The sequence below is a fragment of the Crocuta crocuta genome, unplaced genomic scaffold, assembly GCF_008692635.1.
Source record: "Crocuta crocuta isolate KB4526 unplaced genomic scaffold, BGI_CrCroc_1.0 scaffold130, whole genome shotgun sequence".
NCBI classification, from domain to species: domain Eukaryota; kingdom Metazoa; phylum Chordata; class Mammalia; order Carnivora; family Hyaenidae; genus Crocuta; species Crocuta crocuta.
The window spans coordinates 7798352-7809361 of NW_027527920.1; the positions used below are offsets into that span (position 1 = coordinate 7798352).

Sequence of the window (11010 nt, forward strand, 5' to 3'; positions counted from 1 at the left end):
TCCTTGATGCCTTTTGCCCATTTAGCCCATCCCCCCACCCAAAACCCTCAGTTTATTCTTTGTATTTAAGAGTCTCTTATGTTTTAAGCTTCTCCCTATTTTTATATTATTTTTGCTTCCCTTCCCTTATGTTCATCTGTTTTGTATCTTAAATTCCACACATCATACGATATTTGTCTTTCTCTGACTAATTTCACTTAGCATAATACACTCTAGTTCCATCCACATTATTGCAAAAGGCAAGATTTCATTCTTTTTGATTCTTGAGTAATATTCCATTATATATATATATATATATATATATATATTCTTTATCCATTCATCAGTTGATGGACTTTTGGGCTCTTTCTGCACTTTGGCTATTGTTGATTGTGTACCTATAAACTTTGGGGTGCGTGTGCCCCTTCAAAACAGCACACCTGTATCCTTTGGAGAAATACCTAGTAGTATAATTGCTGGGTCATAGGGTAGTTCTATTTTTAATTTTTTGAGGAACGTCTACACTGTTTTCCAGAGTGACTGCACCAGTTTGCATTCCCATGAGCAGGGCAAAAGAATTCCTCTTTCTCCACATCTTTACCAACATCTGTTGTTGCCTGAGTTGTTAATATTAGCCATTCTGACAGGTATGAGGTGGTATCTCATTAAGGTTTTGATTTGTACTTCCCTGATGATGAGTGATGTTGAGTATTTTTTCATGTGTTAGTTAGCCATCTGGATGTCTTCTTTGGAAAATGTCTATTCATGTCTTTTGCCCATTTCTTCACTGGATTATTTGTGTTTTGGGTGTTGAGTTTGATAAGTTCTTTACAGATTTTGGATACTAACCCTTTATCTGATATGTCATTTGCAATATTTTCTCCCATTCTGTCTGTTGCCTTTTAATTTTGCTGATTGTTTCCTTTGCTGTGCAGAAGCTTTTTATCTTGATGAGGTCCCAGTAGTTCATTTTTGCTTTTGTTTCCCTTGCCTCTGAAGACATGTTGAGTAAGAGTTGCTGCAGCTCAGGTCAAAGAGGTTTTTGCCTGCTTTCTCCTTGAGGATTTTGGTGAATTCCTGTCTTACATTTAGGTCTTTCAACCATTTTGAGTTTATTTTTGTATATGGTGTAATGGGAGCTTCAAGATTTAAAATCGGTATCCAACATTCCATTTATTTAATTCTGAAACCGTTGTTTTCCAGTGCACTTCTTAACTGAACAGTCTTGTCTAATTGGAACATTCCTCATAATGGCTAGATCATTCTAGTTTGTTTTTAGTAAGACTTTTTGCCATTTTTGTAGATATCCACAGTTTCTGGGACTATAGTTCTCAGACATAAAATAAACAAGTGTGCCGGAAGGTGGTGTGTTGAACTCTTTAGAATTTAAAAGTTCTCCTTTTCCTTTTCCTTCCTGCCCTTTCCCCCTCCTGCTCTTCCTTCTTGTTAAGTTTTTAGGTCTTTCAGAACCAAGGCAGTATCTAAGAGGGATGTGCCACTGGTTTAGAGATTGTGTGGTGTTTTACAATCTATCTTCATTGCACAGAGATTTTCTTGAGGTTGGTGGGTAACCTAGTGTCAATCTAACTCATTCTATGGCCAATTTATCTTAACATAGAGTCTTTGGGTTACCTGGAAAGTGCTTTAATAGCTTTTCAGTGCTCAGCCCACTATCCAGTCCCTTCTTGGACATTCTACTGCTCCCTTCTTTTTATATCCTTACTCTTCCCCAGTAGCTAGTGAGCCAAGCACCCACCTCCACATCATCTTTAAGCATTATCACAACCTCTTAAGGGAAATATGTGATTTAAAAACGTTTTTCTTAGCGTTTATTTATTTTTTGAAAGAGAGAGGCAGAGGCAGAGTGTGAGTGGGGGAGGGGCAGAGAGAGAGGGAGACACAGAGTCTGAAGCAGGCTCCAGGCTCTGAGCTGTCAGCACAGAGCTCATGAACTGTAAGACCATGACCTGAGCTGAAGGTCAGTCACTTAACTGACTGATCCTAATTTTGTGATTTTTTAAAACTTTTTTTTACCTTTTAATGCTTATTTATTTTTGACAGAGATAGAGAGGCAGAGAGAGAGGAGGCCAGAGTATCCAAAGTGGGCTGTGTGCTGACAGTAGAGAGCTTGATGCAGGGCTGGAATTCATGAACTGTGAGATCATGATCTGGGCCACAGGTGAACACTTAACCCGTTGAACCACCCAAACGCCCCAAAATATATGATTTCTTAGGTAGAGACTGGCTCTCCGTTTGCCGAATCCATATCCTCTTTTCCTCTGGGCACACACATGAACCACATTTCCCAGCCTTCTTTGCACATAGATAACTTTGGCCACAGAATGTAATGGCACCATTTCCAGGCCTAGCCTGGAAAAACCTCCCTGGAATGAACACTCCTCTTCCCTGTTCTACCAGCTGGATGCTGAAGCCTAGGGGCTGTTGGAAGCCAGCACTGAGGACAGAAGACCTACTCCCACTCCATTAACTTGGGTCCTATAAGGGCTGTACAGAGCAGAGTCCTGTTTCTCCAATCCAGGAAGGTCCACAGGGGATTCTTATAAGGGAGCAATAAACTTTTGTTACAGCAGCTAGCATTAATAACTAATGCTATAATAACCTAATACCCTCCAACTTTACAGAGGAGATTAAGAAACTTGCTGAAGAGGTGCCTGTTTGTTTAAAACACCTCTCACTGGACGTGAAATGTCCTGGTGAAGCCACTGGAGAATTCCACAGCGGTTCTGAACTGCACACTCCTCTAGGAGGTTCACGCAGCACTGGTCTTTGCACTTTGCACTTTGCACTTTGCACTTTGCAGCAGTAGTCTTCAGGGCCATGGTTGGGTGTGGGCTAATGTGCCACAGCAGTGCCACACTGGGAACGATGCTCGGCTGCTTGCTTCTCTTTTCCGTTTTCCCTTTCCTTGTCAGGCCAAGTGCTGATGGACAGCCTGGTGCCCAGATAGCAGAACGCTGTGACAGCTTTCAGCACTTGGGCGCTGATGGAAATCTCCGCTTGTGGCTTGGTTTCCCTGGCGCATGACTGCGGTCTTCTTCAAGCTGAGCCCAGCATGCTTACACTGCAGGAGTTTGCAGTATTTGCAAGCCTTTTTGCAGATGCGCTCCAGGAGTGCAGACATCAGCAACCACTGGATTATAATCAAAAGGTCTCATCAAAAGGTTAGCCTGGAGAGGGTGGGGCATCTTTACAAAGGGCCAGGGGAATAGGGAGGTTAAATGTATAAAAGAAAGTCTGAAAGGTGAACTCCAAGGGTTCAGTGGGTCCGTGAAGCAGATATTCTGTCTTGATTTATTTGAAATGACAATAGTACAACGTGCTTGTTACAACAGTCAGTGTAACAATACGGAAGCATGCCAAGTGAGAACACTGAGTTCTGCTTGCATCCCAAGTCTCCTCCTCCCAAGTAATTTACCATTGGTGGTAGTCTGTCTACCAGACTACCAGACAGAAGTCTGTCTGTCTGTCTATATTTATTGATTTAAAGATTTTAATTTTAGTGCGCCTAGGTGGTTCAGTCAGTTGAGTGTCTGACTTCGGCTTAGGTCATGATCTCACGGTTTGTGGGTTCAAGCCCCACGTCGGGCTCTGTGCTGACAGCTCGGAGCCTGGGGCCTGCTTCAGATTCTGTGTCTCCCTCGCTCTCTGCCCCTCCCCCACTCATGCTCTCTCTCTTTCTGTCTTTCTTAAAAAAATAAAGCTAAAATATTTTTTTAAAAATATTTTATTTTTGGGGCACCTGGGTGGCTTAGTCGGTTAAGCGGCCGGCTTTCGCTTAGGTCATGATCTGGCGGTTCGTGGGTTCGAGCCCCGCGTCGGGCTCTGTGCTGACTGCCAGCTCAGAGCCTGGAGCCTGTTTCAGTCTGTGACTCCCTCTCTCTCTGACCGTCACTCCCCTGCTCACGCTGTCTCTCTCTCTCTCCTAGAAATAAATAAAAATATTAAAAAAAAATTTTATTTTTAAGTAATCTCTACACCCAACATGGGGCTCAAACTTACAACCCTGAGATCAAGAATCACATGTTCCACTCATAGAGCCAGCCAGGTTTAACCCAAAGTTTGCAACGCCTTGAATAGCTTGTCAATCTAGGCAGTATCGGCTAGTTACAGTTAATGTTTCTCAAGCTTTTACTAGGTGCCAGGCACCGCTCAAAGCACTTTTCCTGTCTTCTCATTTAATCCTAAAAAAAAAAAAAAAGAGCCTTGATTCTGATACTGCACACCTGAAGTACGGAGGGGTTGAGTAATTGCCGCAGGCGACACACTGGTTGACTCAGAAAGCCAGACTTGGAATCAAAGGTTTGGTCATGTTTGCAGCCAGTAAGTGGAGCGAGTTACAGAATGGGGTACATTCTACATAATGGAACCCAGTTATTTTAAGTTTAGGAAACTGGAAACAAGGACATTCAAATATGGACTCTACTGTGTTCCTGTCTTCCCTGGGCCCTAGTGATTTCAACTGTAAAATATGGCTAGCAGGACAGATGTTTCTGGGGATTGGTATTAATGAGTTGATGATTCTAAAGGGTCGTGTAAATATCCAAAATTATCCCGTTTATCTGAAGAATCAGCTTACTTTCATTTGTGTTCCACCTCAGTGGAAGAGTTGTTAGAAGACAAACGGCTGCTGAGGTAACTTTCCTGCTTGTATTCGGGATAATTTAATTCCCTATATGTTAAAGGCTGTTAATCTTTGATTTTCACTTTTCCCAGCAGATACAATGGCTCCCTTTTGGCTTTCAAAACACCCTATGACTCCGCATAATCCACTTTGCAATGATTGCTCGAAAGTGTCCTGTTTAACTCTAATCTTTTTAACTCTAATTTTTTAAAGAGAAAATTATTTTGTACTTAGCAGTTTATATCTCAGCAAGATTTTTACTGTACTGTTAACCTACTGACAATTTTGCTCTTCTGCCACTAAGGGGCGCTGTTTCATTGGTTTTTTGTTTTTTTTTTTTTTTTTTTTTTTGGGGGGGGGAGGGGGGGGGGGTGNTGAGGGGGCGGAAGTGGAGGGGGCTTTAGCTGAAGTCCCTTCTGTGCTGTTATCTGAGACATTCAAATTTGGCCTTTTATATACAACCATTAAAATGCATCCTATTATTCGAGACAGAAAAACACATAAAACAAGAAACCTTAGTATTAATACCTTTATCCAAAGGACTCAAAGGTCTGGATGCTCCAAAATTAATTACAAACTAAGCTTCATTGATTAATACAGAAAAGAAAAATAAAATCCATTATGTCTTGAAGCAGACTAGAAAAAAATTCAGTTATATGGGTAGCCATTTCTAATTCAAAAATACAAACATTACTATTTGTCATTTATTTTTGTTTTGTATTGATGTTATTTGATGAAATTAAATTTTCATCCTTCTTGTAGGATTATTATTACTAGTAGAATACCAGTCATGGTATATGGTTATTTCATTGGATGAATGTTACAAGGAATTTTCCTGTTCTTTCACTATTTTGTTACTGCATATGTGTAAGTTTGGGAAAGTGGATTCCATTTTCTGTTTTACAAGGATGGACTATGAATTCTAAAGCCTATTTATTTATTTATTTATTTTGAGAGAGAGAGAGAGGGAGAGAGAGAATCCCAAGCAGGCACCACACTGTCATTTATGGAGCCTGACACGGGGCTTGAACCCACGGACTGTGAGGTCACAACCTGAGCCAAAATCAAGAGTTGGCTGCTTAACTGACTGAACCACCTAGGCGCCCCTAAAGCCTTCCTAATTGCAGTAGAAACATTGTGAAAAACTGGAGATGAGAATAAGAAGTACTTAGCAATGACCCTAACCTCCAGGAAACCTTTCAGGTTGGGGATAAATATACATAAAGTATATTTATATACATAAAGTTCAATTTAACCTTTATTATTTAATAAGGAAAAGGCATATGGAGCTACATGTTCACATCTGGTTCTAAAGGAAGAAGGATGAGGGCTAAAATTTAAAGTTACATTTATACTTAATTTCCTTTACGTTTTGGGTCAGAGAAAGCTTGCTCCGTCTGCTTGTAATCGATTTCTACTGCCACCTAACAAATTACCACAAACTCTGCAACTGAGAAAAAAAACACCACTCATTTATTGTCTCACAGTCTCTACAGGTCAGGAGTCTAGGCATAGCTGAATTAGGTTCTCTGCTCAGGGTCTCTCCAGACTGACAAGAAGGTGCCAACTGGGCTGATTTCTTTCTGGAGCCGGGGTCTTCTTTCCAGCTCACATGGTTACTGGCAGACTTCAGATGCTTGCATTTGGCGGATGAGGCCCTGCTCTCTTGCCGGCTGTTAGGCAGAGACTGCTCTCAGCTCCCAGAGGCCCGCGCAGTTCCTTGCCATGTGGTCCCTCCATATGCCCTCTCACACTTGGAATCTTCTCACCAGAAGAACGCAGTTCCTTTTAGGGCTTATCTGATTCTGTCAGGCCCAACCTGAGGATAGTCTTTTATTTTAAGGTCAGTTAATTCAGGAACTTAATGGCCTCTGCACAACCCCTTCACAGCAGCATTTAGATTAGTGTTAGAATAACCTGGAGAAGGTGCGAGTACACCAGGGCTCAGGAATTGTGGGAGCCATCTTGGAGTCCTGCCTGCCTGTCGTAGTCCATTCAGGCTGTTATCTAGCAAAATACTACAGACTGAGTAGCTTATAAGCAATAGGAATTTATTTCTCATAGTTCTGGAGGCTGAGATCAGGGAGCCAGGAGGGTCCCATGAGGCCCCTCTTCTGGATTGCAAACTTCTCCTTGTATCCTTATAGGGCAGAAGGGGCTAGGGAACTCTCTGGAGTCTCTTTTATAAGACATTAATCCCGTTCATGAAGGGTCTACCTTCATGGTTTAAGCATCTCCCAAGGATCCCACCCACCAGTATCATCTCGCCTTTGGGGATCAGGATTTCAGCATATGCGTTTTGGAAGGACACAAACAGTCAGACCCTAGCTTTATCATAATGATTTATAATGAATCTTTGAACTCAATAAATTATATTTAAAACTATGTAAGTATCTGAGAGCAGCATAGATGATGTTCCTAAAAAATAAGAGAACAAAGACAGTAATCCAGAGGCTATACAAAACTTATTGAGTGATATAGACAATGCACTGCTGCCTTGGTTAATTCAGGCTAAGGAGGAAAAAACTCTACCAATACAAACCCACATCCTATTAATCTTAAGTAGCTCCTATTTATAGTGGGCCCAGAATCCCCTCAGGAATCACTGCATGGAGTCCAGCCCCTTCTGCTAACACAGGGTCAGCTTGGAGAAGGTGGTGTGTCTGGTGGTGGTGGTGGTGGGGGGTGTCATGTGGGTAAGAGCCATCTTTTATTTCCCCCTGAGTTCCTACCTAAGAGGAGTGATATTGTCTCCCCCAGATTAGGGTCCTCTCTTTAAACCCCACTGTGATAGGTGATAGGAGGCTCTGGCATTTTTTTAAGATTTAGATTTTAGATGTAAAATGTCATCATCATGGGTGTCGTCCATTGTGGAGCTAGCTGCCATCATCAAACCTGGGAAGGTGGCTGCCGGTATTTGCTGCCTTCTTCCTCACAGAATTGTGATGAGGTCAGAGCCATGATTAAGGAAGCTTCTCTGATTTCAGTGTTTGGGTGGAATAAAGCAAGAGGGTTTTCTTCCTTCCTTCCTTCCTTCCTTCCTTTGTTTCTTTCTTTCTTTCCTGTTAAATCTGACGTTTTAAAAGATATAATTAAAAAATATTCTTCTGCCCAGGAGAGAAAAGGCTTGAATCTTCAATATCTTTCATTGAAACTATAAGGCTCTTGTTATGCTTACCATTTTAGCCTTCAAGGCCTTATCTTTTCTGGCTTGGAGAACTGAAGGCGTTTTGATCCTCTTCCAGTTCTACAAACAATGTTCTTTAATCAGCTTGAGGCATCACTGTTGATCAGAGAAAAGCACTTCCTCCCTCCCTGAAGTGAGGCAGCACCTGCCAATCCCCCTATCCAGAGGCAAGAGAGAAGGGCTGTTCTTTGAGCCCACAGAGCACTGTTATTTCAAATGTACATGAAACCATAGAAAATAACCTGAAACCCAATGCCCCGTTAGTAGATGCAGGGCGTAGTGGCATTTATAGACCTAAAAGCAAGGCCATGGACCCACATATCCACCAAACAGAGTTGTTAATTTATGGCTAGTATGATATTCGTGATATTGGAAACATGATGTTTCATTTCCACTGGCATTAAATTCATCATCTTAGTGAAAATAGAAAAAGGATAAATAACTAAATAGGAAGTAGAAGTGTATTATTAGTCATATTGTTAATTACTACTGAGCAGGCTGTAATAAACCACACTTTCTTCTTTCAAGCTTCTGGCTTTAAGCTTTCCTCCATTTTAGCATAGGATACATATACAAATGTGTAGGATAGGTACATCACACATACGGTATGTATATCACATCTATGTAAAATCAGTTATGATTGTCTGGGTTCTGCTGCAGCAACAAATAGCCCTCAAATCTCAGTGGTTTAAAATGACAGAGGTTTATTTTTTGTTCACACCCTCACCAAGAGACCCAGGCTGAAGGAGGCTCCTTGTAGGGCTTCTGTAAGCCCTTGGCCCTTGAAGCCTCTGGCTGGAAATGATTCAAGTGACTTCTGCTAACATATCACTAGCCAAAGCAAGTCACTTGGTGAGTTCTAATGGCAAGATATAGAGAGCCAGAATGGAGCTCATGACAGACAGACAGACAGACACATTTTGTATATTTTTTTAATGTTTTATTTATTTCTAGGAGAGAGAGAGAGAGAGAGCGTGAGCAGGGAAGGGTCAGAGAGAGAGGGAGACACAGACTCAAACAGGCTCCAGGCCCTGAGGTGGCAGTCAGCACAGAGCCCGATGCGGGGCTCGAACCCATGAACCATGAGATCATGACCTAAGCGAAAGTCAGACGCTTAACCGACTAAGCCATCAAGGCACCCCCAGACAGACACATTTTAATGTGGAGGTTGTAAGTTGCAAGGGGTCAGGGGGAAGGCAGATAATTTCTATTTTAGCCAAGTGAAGAGAGTCAACTTTGATTCATCATTGTAATTTGGTTACATCAGTAAGTTTAGAATCAGTGAAAACAATGATGTAGGCTATGATCAGATAATATATTGCAGTCAATGAGAAGGATAAGTCAGATCTTTCTGTACAGACATGCAAATATCCCCAAGAAATACTGAATTTACAAAAGAGTGAGTAGCTGAATATGACGATCTCGTTTATTTTAAAAGACACAAAAACATATAAATATGTTTGTGTATATGTGTGTGTGCGTGTGTGTATGTGTGTGTGTTAAGTGCATAGAAAAAAGCCTAGAAAGGTTGTTACCAAAGAGACACTATTCACAGGGAATACAGAGGGATTTGTGTGGCATGTAGGGGACTATCACCCTTTTCGCTTTACATAATCCTGCATTGTCTGAATTAATTACATCCATTTATTCATGTATTACTTGTTGTATTCGTTTCCTAGGGCTGTCTTAACAAATTACCGCACACTTGGCAAAACAGAAATGTAGTCTTGGAGGCCAGCACTCTGAAATCTGTCAAGACCATACTCACTCTGAAGGCTCTTGGGAGAATCCTTCCAGCTGGTGGTGGCTATTGGCATTCCTTGACTTGTGGCCACCGTCACTCCAGTCTCTGCCTCCACGGTCTCATTGCTTCCTCCTCCTCTGTGTGTCTCCTCTGTGTGTGTCTCATAAGGATGTTTGTCATTAGATTTAGAAGCCACCTGCCCCAAATGATCTCATCTCAAGATCATTTTTCCAAAGAGGGTCACATTCACCAGTTCCAGAGATTAGGATGTGGACATATTATTTTGAAGGGAAGGGAAGAGAGCATCATTCAATCCACTATGCTTGTATAATGTGAAAAAAAATGAAAGGGAAAAGATTGAAAAAAAGAAATCATTATTCACAGTGATTACTTCTAGAAGGAAAAACTTCCAAGTTTTCTAGAGTGAACTTATATAACATGGATAGTCAGAAAAAGATAACAGTCAAAATGATAGAGCAATACTAACAACCACCATCACAGTAAAAGCAAAACATGGTCCTAACTTGCACAGACCCCAATACATCAGAAACTTAGTGATGGAGCCCAGTGGGGGGCTTAGATTGAGGGTCAGGGGCCCCTGCGTCAGCCATAGGTTCTTAGATCCCCAAAGACATTAGCCTTCTCTCATGCCAGGAAGAGGCTTAACCTGGGAACACTGGCCGTGAGGAGCCACCACCCACCTCACCAGAAGAGGGGAAATACTTTCCTGTTGTTGGCTTGTACAAATTAAAAAATATGTATGTATTTTTTCCCAAAGCAGCAAGATTTTTGAGTGGAGGTTGTATGGGCCAGTTTCAGCTCACAGATGTCTTTTTTTTTAATATATAACTTTTATTTTTATTTGAGAGAGAGAGAGAGCACACATGAGTGGAGGAGGGGGACAGAGGGAGACAGGGAGAGAGAGAGAGAATCTTAAGCAAACTCCACACTCAGGGCAGAGCACAATACGGGGCTTGATCCTACGACCCTGGGATCATGACCTGAGTGGGAATCAAGAGTCAGATGCACAACCGATTGAGCCACCCAGGTGCCCCCACATTAGGCGCCCATAATGTCTTGTATCATGTGCACTGTTTATAAAATAATTTCAAGTCAGTGGCCAGCTGTTTTCATATAAACTTTTGGTCTTGGCATCTCCTTATCTGCTGTGTGGGGCATACATTCTTCTGTGACAACCATCCGCCGGAGCTGTGGCTGTTCCCTTCAGGTGGGACATGCACAACCCAGTCTCTATCATTCTGTGTTTTCCTGATCTGACTCTCTTCACTTGCGTTGTCCACTGAAGGCATTTGAGTTTGCAAACCCCTGATGGATAGAATAAAACTGCTTTGTGGCATTATAGTACAGTACATCATGGGTTAAGTGGGCTTGTGCACCCTCTTGCTTCTAGGGAAAGACGTGTTCTAAGTTCCAAATAGCCAGCAAATGAACTTGAAG

The 11010-nt window shown here is 41.9% G+C and overlaps 1 long non-coding RNA gene across 1 annotated transcript in view; it reads left to right on the plus strand.

Annotated features, from left to right (window-relative positions):
* LOC144218678 (uncharacterized) overlaps positions 1 to 10668 on the plus strand; it is a 20657-nt gene extending 9989 nt beyond the window's left edge. Inside the window, exon 3 of the long non-coding RNA XR_013331221.1 lies at positions 9488 to 10668. This is a non-coding gene — a long non-coding RNA (uncharacterized LOC144218678). The remainder of the gene's footprint in view (positions 1 to 9487) is intronic.
* The last annotated feature ends 342 nt before the right edge of the window (positions 10669 to 11010 follow it).